Genomic DNA, 14,223 nt, shown 5'->3' with positions numbered 1-14,223 from the left:
TAGTAAGATGCCTAGTTTATGCATTAAATGTGCTAAAAAAAGATTAATCTACAATCTTCGAATTTAAACGCTAGTTATCACTTGTAATCTAAATAAGGCCCTTAAGTGCATTTCCTAATTCTATTGATAAAATATCAAATTTCGAATTGAACAGAACATCAAAAAAGAACTAACAAAAGTACACTTCCCTAATGTAGATATTTTCTGTAGAATCAAGAATGATATGTGTGTGTATATATATATATATATATATATATATATATATATATATATATATATATATATATATATATGTATGTATGTATGTATGTATGTATGTATGTATGTATGTATGTATATTTAAACTCCCATTGTAGAAACAACTACATGCAACATTGTTCAGACAAAAGCCACCAAAACGCAGACAATAAAATATACGTCGATAAAAAAAGCCAATAATGTTTTTTTTTTGTGAACAAGTTTCCAGTAACTTTCTGCTCCAGTGGGGCGTGCCCAGTGTAGGTTGTCATGGTTGGCTAAACACAGGAGTGTACACATGGAAGTCGCAGTACAACGCAGTAGGAAGCACCGTATTTGGTGTAAGAAATTTAATCCACCCGATATAACATTACTAGCTTACAAGCTGCACAATTATAGGGCAATATATATATATATATATATATATATATATATATATATATATATATATATATATATATATATATATAGGCCTATATATAATATAGTCCCTATATATTTATGTATATATATATATATATATATATATATATATATATATATATATATATATATATATATATATATATATATATATATATATATATATATACATATATATATATATATATATATATTCCTGACAGAAAAGGAAAACGTTTCTTTTTAGGCAGTTTGTTTTTACTTGAATATGTAAACAACAAGTAATTAGAGCCGATCGGAAATCGATTAGCACAGGACAAAAGGTTTATCTACCACAAACAAACGCGATATGAAAGGGAGTGAACAAAAGACACACGGGCTACTGGTAGACGTTGTTTGCTTAGTGCTTGGATCAGTGTGGCTTTCGGTGTGTCTGAGTATTGTGTCTTCTGTAGAGAGAGACATTTATTCTGCACCCTGTGCATAAGAGTTGGGTAATGTTTAATATAAGGTTAAGTACATGGTTGAGTATAACAAATAACAGTATAGTGAGATGTTATAAAGTATAATATAGTATGCACGAGTATAGTGACGTACAGCAAGGCGGAATTTTACCAAATATGGAAGATGTTGTCCTTAGGTCTTTGGTTTGCTTGTAAAGGCTTGAAGGAAATTTTGACAAACGTTGAACCAAATTAACAAATACATATGAATAAAGCTTTATGTTAAAAATCCTTTTCATTTGAAAACACTGAGACCTACTTTATTCTAATTCTATTCTATACATAAATAAATTACAACATGGTCAAATTATAACTTGCCGATTAATATATGCATTACAGCAATTTCGAAACGTATCAAATATTAGTTATCTTAAAATCGGTCAAATATTCAAGGGAAGCAACCATAAACTATGTTCACAAAAGTCATTAAATGCAGAAAAATGAAGTAATAAACTATTCTGCAAGAAATAGCTTAAAATTCTCAAATTAATTTATATATGATTGTAAGTAAAACTAGGTATTGTATAATTGTATTATTTAGTTCTATTTGGAAGAATTCTTTTTAGTCTAGTTAAAATGTATTAACTTTAGCGGCGTTTGTTTAGAAAATTTATATATAATTGAATGTGGAATGACAGTTTGTTATAATGCTAATTTTGACTCTTGATATTTTAGTTCTATTTTTTTTTCTAAATAGCACAATATTCTAAACACGAACCACCGCATCGACCGGTCCGTAGTGAACCCCCCCACCCTCCCACTCTAGCAGTCAACCCTTTCCATCTTGATCAAAATATTTTCGTTTGTTAACTAATACACAACTAAAGATTAAACAACTATTCTCCTACCAGTGCAAACACACCAACCTATATTCTCTGCACCATGTTTTTTTTAAAATTCTTGTTGTATCAGCCTTTCTTTACACCACGTTACAAATTTTCATTCTCGTTTATGTAAAAATGTTTAAAATTAGCCTTTGTTTAAATTGTTGAACCAACATGCTTAAACCCCATACCTTCCCCCCGTCCCCACGACCCAACCCCTCCCCAATATACCTACATTCTAAAGTAGAATTGAACAGACCAGAAAAAAATAATCGCGTACAAACTGTGTGTATAATAGAGCGGAAAATGAGTACTTTAAAGAAAAAAAAAAGGGGGGGGCCTCGGCGTGGTTGCTCATGGTTGCTAAACCGAAAAGTCTTGAGTTCATACACTCGGGCAGATGAGGCTCGTTAGCTAGGGGCAGCCTATCTTCCAAGAGAGACAACTCCAAAAGCAAACAACTGAAGTACTTTATAAATGAAATATTGCTTACCTATTTTATGAAATTGAAATTAGCCTAAAGTACTACTTCCGGTACCCCGGAAATCATTTAAAATTTGACAGAAACAAGAGTATAAGTACTTAAACCTAAATTTAATATTTGGTCTGCCTAACTGAAACAGTACTTAAATTATCGGTATTTTAGAAATCAGAAATAGAGTAAAGTACCGTTTCCGTTTATCGGAGGTCACTCAAAAACGATAAGTGACCCAGTTATAAAACTTATACTTACATATGGAAAAATACTCAAGTTATAGTGTTGACAATAAAAAAAGAATCAAGTACCACTTCAGTTTTCTGACACTCGTTCAAAATTTGAAAGAAACATGCGCGTTCAATGTAGTATTTATAGGTGAATTTCGTCCACATTACTAAAATGGGACTCAAATTATTGGCTTTTGAGGAACCGAAAGTAGTGCATGTACCACTTCCGGTCGCCGGAAATTGCTCAAAAGCTGAAACAGAACTACAAAATTGAAATAATATTTTTAGTCGCAGCATTGGTAGTGTCGGATTCACAAATTATGAATTACTGAAAAGTAGAAATAAACAAATAAATAGCGGCGTATGATACGCCGCAGTCGGCTCGTATAGTATAATTTAGTATAGTGATGTATAGTGAAGTAGAAAATAGTATAGGAAAAGTACAAAAAGGTACGGTAAAGTACAATAAGTTACAGGGAAGTATTATGAATTGCGTTAAAGTAGGCCTACAATAAACTACAAAAACGTATATTTAGTACAATAAAGTATAATGATTTAATAAAGTGTTATGAATCATAGCAGTTAAAGTATGGCGCATTACAGTACAGTCAATTATGCTGTATAACCTATAAAAACAAATATATAAACAAGATTACAACTAATAAGAGCTGCACATCCAAACCTTAAAAACTCCTTAATAATTTCTGTTTCGAACTAAAGTAACAGTTCTTGGGTTTGAATTTCGTTTGTTAAAAAATAGAGCTTTTAAACAGAAATAATTGTTTCATTCGTTTCCCAGTAAGCCTGATAGTTTTTATGACAGCCTAGTTATAAGCAGCCGTGGTTGCTTTATTGCAGGTATAAATACTTTGTCTACTCTATCACAACACGCATAAGCCTTACAACAATTTGTGTTCGAACAATCTACCCACCCATAGTACAATGTTAAGGGGTAGTTAGAGCCTGTACAATTGGTTATACAATATATATATATATATATATATATATATATATATATATATATATATATATATATATATATATATATATATATATATATATATAAATATATATATATATATATATATATATATATATATATATATATATATATATACTAGGCATGATGCCCAGCTTCGCTTAGGCTTTCGAAAACATTGAGAATTTGAATGCTTAATTAATTCGCCAGAGGGTCGGTCTACGACCTCAAGAGTTATGAAGAGGTTCCTCCGTGGAATTTTTTTTTCGATTTATAGCTCATACAAGGCGCCGGTCAGTCGAGGTCAGTTTTGACCCCCTCATCGTAGACTTTTCGGCCAACCGGCCCTCGTGTTCTGTCGCCCCAAGGCAAGATTCTGCGAAATTTGAAGCGCATGCGGCGCCGGGAAGTGCCCTATCGGACACCCGACAACTTTGCTTTATATATTATAGAGATTAGCAAATTGCATAGATAAACAAAGATTTCAATAAAGTAATTAAGGCCTGAAATACTTTAGTATAGAAATGTATTGTTTGAATAGATTCTAGATCTAGGTAGGGTCTACATCTGTGTAAGTCTAGTTTTTCCGTAGATCTAGATCATCTAGATCTAGATCTAGAATCCTAATAGAATTTTTTTTAAAGTTTAGCCCGAGCAAAATAAAAATAAAAATAGATTAACCAAGTTGACTTGGTGCGTCTCGAACCCGCACCACCTGCGTGGGTTAAATACACTATCATCTCCGCTATATATATATAGGCTCCTTATAAAACTCGGAGAATGAAAGACGTATTTTAAAATCTTAACTTACGCGAATATGCCTATTCTTTCAAATTAATATTTTATCCCAAATGTTGAAATTAGCCAGTTCCAAACAAAGATTTTGTATAAAATAATTCTGTCTTGAAATAGTTTAGTCCTAATATAGAAATTTATTTTTGGAAAAGATTCTAGAGAAGTTAGAGTCTAAATATAGATCTTAGCGTCTACGTCTCGATCTAGATCTAGTTATTGCGTAGATTTGTAGATTTAGATCTAGTCTAGATCTAGAATCTCTAGATCTAGAATCCAAATAAATAAAATAAATTTTATGAGTTTAGGCCGGAAAAATTGTATTGTGTACATTTCATAGTGTAAGTAGATCTAAATCAAATTTGAATGAAATAGTTCATTTCTTTTTATTCTAAACACGGCAGATGACGTCATTATATATATATATATATATATATATATATATATATATATATATATATATATATATATATATATATATATATATATATAAATTAGAGTTAGAGAGAACCCACGTCAAATTAGAAGGACGAGCTAAAAATTTGATTCATTAAAAGACTCGTTCAAATTGGAAACTACACCTCAATAAAGAAATACCAGCTCAGACTAATATTATAAGAGATACATTACACGTAAGTGCTTCAAAAAAATTATTTAAGGAAGCTATAGAACCCACTGTGATTACAACAAAGTAATAAAATTACTAAACTAGTCAGAGTAACTGTTGTAAATGCCGTCCTAGATTCTAGAAACCAGGTAGAGGTTTTAATCTTGAGAGTAGACGGGGTACGATACTTCTGTACGTGGCTTATCAGTTGACGGCCTTGTACCTGACAGCGTATGACAGCGATTTTACGTGTGCTCGTAGGTAACTAGGAATCAAGGTGGTAGGCTAGTAGGTTTTTTAGTGTCATGTGGTTAGTAACATCAAGGTTCTAGACTAGTAGGTCTTTGTTGTGTCTGTCGGGATTTTAGTACCAGACTTATGTGGGCAGCAGAGTTTCTTCCAGGCATATCTTCATAGAAAGTCTACCGCCCCCCCCCCCCCCCCACGAAAGAAATAAAATTTATATAGAAATTATATACTTTGAACAGTGTCCGCCCCCCCCCCCCCCCGAAGAAAGTCTACCGCCCCCCCCCCCCCCGCACGAAATAAAATTTCTATAGAAAATATATACTTTTAACAGTGTCCGCCCCCCCCCCCCGAAGAAAGTCTTACCCCCCCCCCCCCCCCCGTATGAGCAGAACATACTAACCCGTCTCTCGCGGGTGAGACTAAACAGTGCCAGTTCCACTTTTTTAAAAACCCAAATTTCAATGTGCTTTTTTTTTCGATGAAATCTCAACTACCAGATTTTAAAAAGTAAAGTTGGCCTTTCCTTGACCTCGATATTGTGATCGTCACTATGCCCAGCCGTCTTTACTTTCCCTATCCTGAGCAGTATTTCTTTCAGATTCCTTTGGAGTGAGGGGAGTGGGGCCTTCGAAATTTCCGAGGTGGGGGGGGGGGGAAGAACAGACACAATTTTCCTTGAGGGCAGGCACTGGTAAAGGTATATATTTTCAATATAAATTCTATTTCTTTCGGGTAGACGTATTTCGGCCTGAAAGAAAATCTGTTCCTGAGTAGGGAACAATTAGGGCTGGGTGGACCCATAGCCTGTTTCTTAACGCAATACTTTCGGGTTAACAGTCGAGCGCTGTACAATCCGATCATTCTGACCCTTACTACCAAATTAAACTCAGAATTTAATAACCAACAATGCCGTAAATAGCAAAAAATTACCTTTTTCTATAAGTACAAAGTAATTGAGAATATTTTGCCATCCAGTTGGGCTGCGCCAATGTTTGAACTATACCGCCCCCTAGCGGCGTGACGCTATTTGCGCGGTGTCGCTTTCTACCTCGCAGTAAGCCTAGTTAAGCACGCAAGTTGACAGGAAATGACGTCAAAATGCGGGACTTCCCGAAAATCTCCATCAAGGTCTAAGCAATAAATTAAACACAATGTAATCTCAATGGAACATCAAAACAAATCAATGAATCACTTAATCAAATGGGTTTATTTTTTATTTTATTTTACCACTTCTGCGGTTTGCTAAATGGTATCAAATCATGCGTTAATTTATGAACATGATGAAATGTTGGGGAGCGATGCTTCTGGGTGTGAATGAAAGGGAGAGAACTTGGTTAGATACAGAGGTTGTAGAATCTCTTAAGCTTCCATTTAATATATTGATTGTCTCTTAACAAAATATTCAAAATAAACTATACCCATATACAATTTCACGAAAGAATATGATAATTACACTATTCCCATTTCTGGAAAAACTATCCCAGGACAAAGCATGACCATTTTAACAATACTTGACATATCCTTGAGAAAATGACTGACAGTCAAAGCTCTGCCCAAGCCCTTTTGTCGGGAGTCTCATGCAGGCTCACTGAGGCCCCCACTCAGAGGCGTAGCGACCCATCCCGGCGCCCGGGGCGAACTTTCAGTTTGGCGCCCTCCCATATATATATATATATATATATATATATATATATATATATATATATATATATATATATATATATATATATATATATATATATATATATATATATATATATATATATATATATATATATATATATATATATATATATATATATATATATATATATATATGTGTGTGTGTGTGTGTGTGTGTGTGTGTGTGTGTGTGCGCGTGTGTATATATGTGTGCGACAGTCCGGAAAAAAATTAATAATTACGCTGTATGATTGTCGTTCCCTAAAACTTAACTCAACGCCAATTAAATTCCCCTTAAGATGCATTATCCTTTAAAAAATGATGATTAGTAATGTCAGAAAAAAATAAAAATTTTAGCAGTGCTAATTCGTTTAGGACAGACTTTTTATGTTTTATCTTTGGAACAGTCTCTGTTATGATATAGTACATAGTTGGATTATAAGTTTGTTAGATTAAGGTCATACAATTGACATACAATAGCAAAAGTATGGGTATTGCATTGACTGGTTGATTGTATAATGAAACAAGCTAGAGGAAACAAACTGGAATTCAACGGACACAACAGATGGAAGTTTTGGATTTATCACATGTGCGCTGGCTTCTCGCACACAGTCGACAATAAATTCAGAACTTATTGTACTGGATGAAGAAGCTGTAATAACCGGTTTAATGATAATAGTTGACGCCCATGACGTTCAGGAGGAGGCTGGATTATTAGCGTTCGATCTTCATAAAAATCAAGTGAGTTGACGAAGTGTTGCCTACGCCTATGTTCCTTAGGGAGCCGAAACGAATAAAAAGAAAAAAAATCAAAAGAGCTTAAAACAGTGGGTTCCATCGAACCCAAGAGGTTCGGTAAGTCAGTCTCAGGGCTTCCGCGGAGGTCAAGACACACAGCCGACTCATATGATACACGATCGGATTTTGTCAGTGTGGACGATACAACTATTAAGAAGGGTTCGGTGATTGTGCATATGAAACTGGTGGGGTTCGGTACCTCCAAAAAGTTAAGAACCACTGCTTTAGAGTGTATTTTGTAGAAGGTGCAAGCTTATTTGGTCTACTTTTGGTCGTGTCTTTAGAAAATTTCGATAATAGTAGGCCTATATTACAATTCTAAATTTTCAGTTAGGTTGAACAAAGTAATAATCCACCACCCGCTACGACAGACTGCTATTTTACTGATCGGATAGTGATACGAGAATCCGTGATATTTATTTCTCTTTAATGAAGTGATCCAGGTAAGATGTAATGCAATCAAGTAAAACTATCTGATCTCTCACGATAAAGTTGAGAATCGTAAGAATCTTACAAGGAACTAGTCGCGTTATTACTTAGCAAAACTAAGTAGTGAAATCGTACATTAAGTGTTAATACTATTGATTTCTTTTCTAAGTGTTAAAAGAGTTATCTAATAACCGATCCAGTACAAATCCTTCGATTTTTGTTGGTGAAAAAGCTCCCACCATCTTGGAGAAAAATAGTAGAGCGGATTTTAAACGTCACTATCTCTTTTTTTATGTTACACAATCGTAAAATACGCTTTAGTTCAATGGGTTTCTTTTCTGAGTGATATCGGTTATTTATTTCTTAATCCGATGTGAATATTTCCGATTTTAGTCTTCGAAAAAGCGCCCCCCCCCACCCATCTAGGAAAGCTGGAAAACGGTTTTTCCGGTCACTGTTTCTTAAGGATATACGTTTTACAGTTACACAATCAAGGTAGAAAACAGTTAAATCAGTATGCAAAGGCTCTCAGCCGTTACATTTCTTTACTTTGACTGTTTATAACTCAAAACTGCAGCTTAAGATGAGTTTTTTTTTAAATTTTCTACCCCTTTTGGCGCCCCCTTAGGGTCGGCGCCCGGGGCGGCCGCCCTCCCCGCCCTCCCCTAGCTACGCCTCTGCCCCCACTAACGTTATTACTGACTGTCATAAAGTAACAAAACTATTACACAAATAAAAGTAATATTTTCCTCATTAATCTAACTTCGTTGCAATATCATGACAACATCGTAATGTCAACGCGACAACATCGTGATGTAACCATGACAACATCGTGAAGAAATCGTGACAACATCGTGATGTTAACGTGACAACGTTGTGATGTCATCGTGACAACATCGTGATGTGATTGTGACAATATAGTGATGTCACTTACAAAACATCGTGCTGCCACTGTGAAAACATCGTGATGTCACTGTCAAAACATTGTTTGTGACGTATAGAAAAGTTAAACACAATTCTTAGACGTTTTGTCTTTAAACCCAGTTAAAGACTGTGCAATAGTTCATAACTTAGGAAGAATGTTACCATAAACTAATGCGATTCTTATACTCTAAACTCAGTTTTGTCACATCAAATGTCGGTTTGAGTTTAGAAGACGGTAAAGAGGGAAGGGGTAAGGGTCCTACGAATGTTATATTATACGTGATGTTTTAGTCTATAATAATATTATATAATAGCATTCGTTGTAGGTTTGGATTGAAATTTACCTTTTATTACTATATTGTGTAAATGATTCTATATAAAAGCGCGAATGGGGATGGAATGGATACACCATAAGTAAACCAACAAGCAACATCACCAGACAGGCACTAGACTGGAATCTCAAAGGAAAGAGGAAAGAAGTTAGGATAAAACAATCTAGGAAAAAGGTCTGCTGTAGGAGAAGCAGAAGCAGCCGGAATGTCGTGGACCCAACTTGGAATAATCGCCCAGAACCGTGTACGATGGAGAGGTGTGGTTGCGGCCCTACGCTCCATAAGGGGTTCTCATGAATGATGATGATGATGGTTCGAAACCTTTAGTTTTAGAACCTTCCGTCTAAGATAGAGGTCCTTAACCTTTTTGGACGTAACGAACCCCCCCCCCCCCCCCCCCCCCCCCCCCCACATACACACCCTCCCAGTTTCAATTGTGCATTCACCCAACCCTTCTTATGAGATCCGCACTAACAAAGTCCAATTATAAGAGTCCCTGTGTGTATCTTGATGTGTGTCTTAACCTCCGCCGAACCCCAGAGACTGTCTCATCGAACCCCAGAGGTTTGATCGAACCCAGGTTAAGAACCCCTGATCTAAGATCAACATGACACAGCCGACTAAATACGCCTTGCGCGAGCCAAGAAAAAATCTAACACTGAAGGCGTTGGTTAAGCCACATGTACATAATTACTTCCTCGATCTCATTCTTACTGACACGGCGATTACTGTGTGGACGTAGTGGCATTGTTGTGAGGAGTGGGGTGGTAGTGAGGGAGGGGGCATGTCTGGTGGTGGGTACACGTTCTCAATAAGTGTATAATTGGCTTTTCGATAGGTAATCATGTTCTGGGCTTTAAACTAATCCGGTAATGGCTTTAGAGATCACCGTGGCCTGGTAAAATGCAAGACGATTTATATGTAAAATATCGTGTAAGGTGTGACAGAGGCGTAGCGAGGGGGTGGGGGGGGGGGGGGGGGTCGGGGGTGCGGACCGCACCGGGTGACACCATTTAGTAGGGTGACACCAAGGCAAAAAATAGCAAAATATATAAAAAAACTTGATCGGGGGTGCAAATCGAAAGTTTGAGGGGGGGGGGGGGGGGGGGGGGTTCAAATCGAAAGTTTGAGGAGGGGGGTCGGTTCAAATCGAAAGTTTGTCCCCGGGAAGGGTCGCTATACCTCTGGGGGGTGACACCATTAAGTGCCGCACCGGGTGACACCCGACCTCGCTACGCCACTACGGTGTGTGTTTCAAAGCTAGTCTTTTTAAATCGATGTAACTAAATTGTAAGGCGTGGTAGTGTTGTTAATTAAATTAACCCGATTTTCGATTCACCTATGTAGGTTTTGTTTAGTTAGCTCTGGAGCTAAATACTGACCATAGTGTGGATTCGTGCTAGCTAATGTGGTGAAAATCTCGATTTCGATTTTTTACACGATTACAATACCTCCTCTATACTCCGTATACGAGAAAGTAAAAAAAAAAAGAACGCTACAAACTTGCCGTCCTAAATGATCTATTTACACGCTACGTACAGCACCGTAAATAAAAATTGTGTATTACGTCACGTATTTCGGGTGACTCGCGCTAGACGCAGTATTTTCCTTTCATGGCGGCGTTGCCAATGACAACGTTACTCTGAAGAAACGAAGAAACGAAAGCTTTAAACTGCTATTGAATTCTTAATGCAGTCTAAATCATACAACGCATATGTGTGTGTGTGTGTGCGTGCGTGTGTGTGTGTGTGATATAGTCAAATTCGATTTTCATATCCAGAGTCGACTAAGTTATTGATTTTTGCTTCAAAGTAATTAAAATCTTTTTTAAAAAGTGAAGAACAATTTTAGTCCTGAATGTACAGAGGGCAAATATAGTAGAGTTCATCTGGTTCTGTGATGTTTAATGAAACGATGTTTTGGTCAACATTGCGGCCTGCGGTCTATCTAAATCTATCTAGGTAGCTCTCAAAGCTGGGCGGGATTAAGGCAATTTTACAAGTTAATGGAAAACAAAATCGAGTCGAACCCTGTTTAAACTCAAGACATTTGTATTCCATATTGTATACCTGACTGCGTGCTCGAATAGTAAAGCGTACGACTGCTAACTTGAAAGTCTCAGGTTCGGATCCCTGGCTTAAGTCTGTAGGACGTACCTGAGTCTACCCAGCTCTGATGGATACCCAGCTTATGTTAGGGAAACGAAGGCGGCTGGGCAAGTGCAAACCACAGTATGCCGTGGGCGATGAAACAGATAAACTCTACTTCACCAGCTCTATTTACTAAGCACGAACGGACAGTAAAGGATGGTTATGATTGTATACTCTAACCACACGAGCACAGGGTGAAGACGAAATGCAAAGTGTTTCCATATAATAGTTAATTAATGATGAACGCGTCACGATAGTTAAATAAACCGGGAGTGATCTCCCCTAAACTTTCTCGAATATTCTTATATAAAATAACAGGGGATGGGAACTCGGGCTATAGACATGATTTTTAATCCATTTTAAATACTTAGTTTTAATAAACCGGGAGTGATCTCCCCTAAACTTTCTCGAATATTCTTATATAAAATAACAGGGGATGGGAACTCGGGCTATAGACATGATTTTTAATCCATTTTAAATACTTAAAGTTTTAAAAATAGAATAAAATCTCGTAGACAAATTAATTGCACACCAAGTGAACGCGAAATAAAAAAGCGCATAATAGTGCGCAATATTATTAGTACTTTTAAAATTTACATTAGTTTTTTGAGAAATCGGAAGTAGCGTAAATTACTACTTCCAGTCAACGGAAATTACTCAAAATTTAACAGAAGGTAGAGAATTAGATCTTTTACTTACATGTGAAATTTCATTTATCTATCTGAAATAGTACTCAAGTTATAGGCTTTTGAAAAATTCAAAGTAGAAAAAGTACCACTTCCGGTTATCGGAAATCGCTCAAAAGTTGATACGGATCTACGATTTTGATATAATACTTATATATGAAATTTCATCAACCTAGCTGTAATGGTACTCAAGTTATCGTGTTTACACACGGACACACACACAGACACACAGACACACACACAGACATACGGACAAGATTGCAAAATTATGTTTTTCCGTATCAGTGAGGTGTAAAACGTCGAGATTTGTAAAAATCTCGATTTTTTTTTTGCACGATTACAATACTTTCTCTATACTACGTATATACGAGAAAGTAAAAATGAAAACAGACGAAAAATTAGAATTCTTCCACTAGACACAGTACCAAAAGAAAAAAAAATTGGAGGGCATCAACATTAAAAGTGAAATTTACTTTTTAATCTAGCATCGTGGTCACAGTGTGACAAAATTGTGACAACATTGTCATGTCAATGTGACACTTTTCGACACATCATAACGCCACCGAGACAACAATACGATGTCATACTGATAACATACACATAAATAGTGGGTAGGGGGGATATGAAGGTTAGAGGGTAGGTACTTCCCCCCCCCCCCCAACCCCCCCACATTACGAGTAAGACGGTACTAGATTCCTGGACCATCGCGCAAATAATTGATTTTGTCATTAAAAATTACTCAGGCAACATTAAAAGAAACATGTTGCGTATGTGTTGTACTGAGAAAAATTTAGGTTACGATGCTTAACATAGAAACCAATAGAACATATTTTTAACAGTTCCCTTACATGTTTTGTGTTACAGTTCAACAACATTAGACCAATAACATTTACATTACTATCATGTACACCACTGACATGTACACCAGTGAAATTTTCACCACTAAAATGTACACCACTGAAATGTTCACCAGTGAAATGTTCACCACTGAAATATACACCACTGAAATGTACACCACTAAAATGTACACCACTGAAGTGTACACCACTAAAATGTACACCAGTGAAATGTACATCACTGAAATGTACACCACTGAATATTACATAACTGACTTGTACACCACTGAAATGTACACCATTGACATGTAACCCACTAACATGTACACCACTGAAATGTACCCGAATAACATGTACAACACTGATAAGTACACGACTTAAATTATGTACACCACTGAAATGTACACCAGTGAAATGTTCACCATTAAAATGTACACCAGTGAAATGTACACCAGTGAAATGTACACCAGTGAAATGTTCACCATTAAAATGTTCACCAGTAAAATGTACACCAGTGAAATGTACACCAGTGAAATGTACACCACTGAATATTACATAACTGACTTGTACACCACTGACATGTACACTATTGACATGTAACCCACTAACATGTACACCACTGAAATGTACACCACTAGAATGTACACCTCTGAAATGAACCCGAATAACATGTACAACACTGACATGTACACGACTTTCGTGATGTATACAACTGACATGGACACAACCTACGTGTACACCACTCATATGATACACATGACTGACAAGTGAAAAGATAATACTTAGTACTTGTTAGATTTGTACCCAAATAACATTAATACTATAAATATTATACCATATATATAAATAAATGAAATTAAGATTAAAACCTTACCTTATATCTTACGTCTACCTTACTCCAGTAGTCACCTAACAAACAGTCAGGTCTACTCCAGACTGAATGAAAACAATCCCCGTAACTCGGATCAGAGTTCACCCCCACCAGTTAGATATGAAACACGAGTTGTCGCCCGTGAAATCGTAAGAAGGAAAGTCTTTACAAAACGACAAAGGCCGGCTGAAAGAAAATCCGAAAGGCAGAGTTTTCACTGACTTACATTGAGGGTTA

At 36.2% G+C, this 14,223-nt stretch overlaps 1 protein-coding gene across 2 annotated transcripts in view; it reads right to left on the bottom strand.

Annotated features, from left to right (window-relative positions):
• LOC131936299 (outer dense fiber protein 3-like) overlaps positions 1-14,141 on the bottom strand; it is a 33,624-nt gene extending 19,483 nt beyond the window's left edge. Inside the window, exon 1 of one of the 2 annotated variants that reach the window (XM_059293218.1) lies at positions 13,990-14,141. The gene's annotated coding sequence lies outside the window, so the exon portion shown is untranslated. The remainder of the gene's footprint in view (positions 1-13,989) is intronic. The other variant, XM_059293219.1, reaches the window with a different exon arrangement.
• Positions 14,142-14,223: the final 82 nt, after the last annotated feature.

The sequence above is a fragment of the Physella acuta genome, unplaced genomic scaffold (genome assembly GCF_028476545.2).
Source record: "Physella acuta isolate Inbredline_101_S28 unplaced genomic scaffold, ASM2847654v3 ptg000174l, whole genome shotgun sequence".
NCBI lineage: Eukaryota > Metazoa > Mollusca > Gastropoda > Physidae > Physella > Physella acuta.
Note: the sequence above shows the minus strand (reverse complement) of the source record. Positions and strands in the feature narration are given on the sequence as shown.